We start from the raw sequence: 3,318 nt of genomic DNA, 5'->3' as shown, positions 1-3,318 counted from the left end.
GGCATCATATTGTAGCAGTACACTCCCCACGGTGTAATGAAGGCTGTTTTCTCTACGTCTTCTTCGTCCATCCAAATCTGATGATAACCCGCGAAGCAATCCACAAATGATTGGAGTTCATGCTTGGCGCAATTGTCAATCAGAATGTGTATATTTGGCAGTGAGAAATCGTACTTGGGACTTGTTGTATACGGCTAAAATCGGAGAGCCCGATTTTATGATCGTTATGACATTCCATAGCCCGCCTCCAGAAGCCTCGAGGCACAGTTCGAGGTTTAACCCCGAGGGTTCCCTATGCTCGACCTCGGGGCAGCACAAATCGGTGGCTACCATGGACAAGCGGGAAGTTCCCAAGGCACGTGACCAAAGCTGACAATACCTGCAAGAATAATATTAGTCTGTACCAGACTAGTAAATAGCTGTACCAGCTACTTTTCTTTGTAATAATTATACATGTACCATGTTGGCATTCCCCCTCCTATATAAAGGGGACCCTTATCATTTTATAAAACACATGATATTCAATACAAGAACAAGAACATTCTCTGCTCGCTAACTTGAACATTCTCCATTGTCTCTCCTTTGATTTTATTGCTTACATTTATTGTGTTGTACTGATTGTTCTTCATTTATTACTCATCATTGATCATAAAGAGCCACCATCAAGGCCCTCAGAACTGTTAGTTCTTCATCGGCCGTTCCCAGTCAGGCATTTTAGCCAGACCTCGAGGCTCAGCGTAGGCCAGTCCGAGACCCCGATTCGTAGCCGTTCGGTTCGAATAACAACACTGCCTCTCACTCTTACTTTACTTTCCTAGCTCACACTTAGCATCTATCACCTATCAACTAGCATTAAAATAAATCACGTATTTTTAGAACCACAAAATCAAAAATAATTGTAATTACCATTTTCAAGGTAAACAGTTTGGCGCCCACCGTGGGGCTAAAAATAATAGTGATTGTTTTCGTGCTAGTTTATTGAAAACACAAGTTATTCTTCACACTTTTCCTTTTTCATGAATCTTTGATTTCAGGTCAAAATGTCTAACTCAGTAAATGCGCATGAAAACAACGATCCTGAGAGGCAGACAGGAGGAACGGAATGGGAAACCCTCAGCACATCGTTCATATGATCATTGGGGGACTGACATTCCTCAAGGATCCGTGATCAAGCGGGCAAAAGTATCCGATGCAACAGAAGGGCAAATTCAGGGCCGCATGCCCAAGGACATCCTTGCATTCAGTGAAGAGGACTTCGTGACCTTGTCTCATCCACATAACGATGCGCTGGTAATTTCATTTCTCTTGAATAACATTCAAATTAAACATGTACTCGTGGATCCAGGTAGCTCGGCCAACGTAATCAGGTCGAAGGTGGTAGAAAAGCTCGAATTGCTCGATCAAATCATACCTACCTCCCGAGTCCTCAACGGCTTCAACATGGCTGGCGAAGCAACAATAGCGGAGATCACCCTCCCGGTCAACGTGTCCGGTACAGTTCAAAATACAAAATTTCATGTCATTGAGGGTGACAATGCATTGCTTGGAAGGCCATGGATACAACACATGAGGGCAGTACCGTCAACTCTTCATTAGAAGATGAAGTTTTTGACAAAAGACGGTATAAAAATAGTATATGAAGAACAACATGCGGTGAAGGAGATGTTCGCAGTTCACGGGGAGGCACTATTTTCAATACCTTCCACCTCGGAGCAGCCAAAGGGCAAAGAGACCCCCGAGAACGATGAAGAAGACTTCCTCGCCCCCGAACCTTCGTTGCCCCCGAAGAATCGGATGTAACAAAATCAGCAGTTGAAAGAGCTGGAGAAAGCTGTTTTGATCGAGCATCTCACACATCGGAAGGTATACCTGGGAACGGGATTAACCCCGAACTCAGGAAAAAATTCATTCAATTTCTTATTAATAACATAGATTGCTTTGCGTGGTCCCATATAGATATGACAGGGATCCCGACGGAAATAACCACCCAACGACTAAGTGTCGACCCCAGGTTCAAACCGGTGAAGCAAAAAAGAAGACCTCAGTCCGAGGTTAAACACGCGTTCATCAAGGACGAGGTAACAAAACTCCTCAAAATAGGGTCTATGAGGGAAGTAAAATATCCCGAATGGTTGGCCAATGTGGTGGTAGTTCCCAAAAAGGGGAATAAGTTAAGAATGTGCGTAGATTATAAAGACATAAATAGAGCATGCCCCAAAGATTCATTCCCGTTGCCCAACATCGACCGCTTGATCGATGCCACGGCCGGCCATGAGATCCTCACCTTTCTCGACGCCTACTCTGGGTATAATCAAATTCAGATGAACCCCGAGGATAGGGAAAAAACTTCATTCATCACGAAGTACGGTATGTACTGCTACAATGTGATGCCCTTCGGGTTAGAAAACGTAGGAGCCACGTACCAATGCCTAGTTAATAAGATGTTCCAACACCAAATAGGCAATTCCATGGAAGTTTACATTGATGATATGCTAGTTAAGTCCCTGCGCGCAGAGGACCATTTGACTCATTTGCATGAGACATTCGACATCCTCAGAAGCTACAACATGAAACTCAATCCCGAGAAATGTGCCTACGGAGTGGGTTCGAGCAAATTCTTAGGCTTTATGGTGTCAAACAGGGGGATTGAGATCAACCCCAATAAAATCAAAGCCATCGAAGAAATCACAGTGGTAAACAATGTAAGGCCGTGCAATGGCTGACCGGGCGGATAGCAGCCTTGGGCCGATTCATATCGAGGTCATCAGACAAGAGTCATCATTTCTTCTCCTTGCTCAGAAAGAAAAACAGCTTCAAATGGACTCCGGAATGCCAACGTGCCTTAGAGGAGTTGAAGTGATATCTGACAAACCCACATTTACTCCACCCCCCAAAGGAGGATGAAATGCTGTATTTGTACCAGGCCGTGTCTGAGGTAGCGGTAAGTGGTGTGCTGGTTTGAGAAGAACAAGGTACGCAATTCCCTGTCTATTATGTAAGTCGAACCCTGAGAGATGCCGAAACCAGGTATCCGCACCTAGAAAAATTAGCTCTTGCATTGATAAGCGTACCTTGAAAATTAAAGCCTTATTTTCAATGCCATTGTATTTGTGTTTTAACGACATATACTCTTCGAAGCATATTGCATAAGCTCGAATTATCGGGCTGACTGGCCAAATGGGCCATCAAACTCGGGGGAGGGGGGGTATGATTTCGAGTACCAACCCCGGACGGCTATCAAGTCCCAAATTCTGGCGGATTTTATGGCCGAGTTTACGCCGCCCTCGTTCCCGAGGTAGAGAAAGAACTTCTACTAAA

Source organism: Nicotiana attenuata, chromosome 12, assembly GCF_001879085.1.
Source record: "Nicotiana attenuata strain UT chromosome 12, NIATTr2, whole genome shotgun sequence".
Lineage (NCBI taxonomy): Eukaryota > Viridiplantae > Streptophyta > Magnoliopsida > Solanales > Solanaceae > Nicotiana > Nicotiana attenuata.
This window is presented reverse-complemented; position numbering follows the sequence as displayed.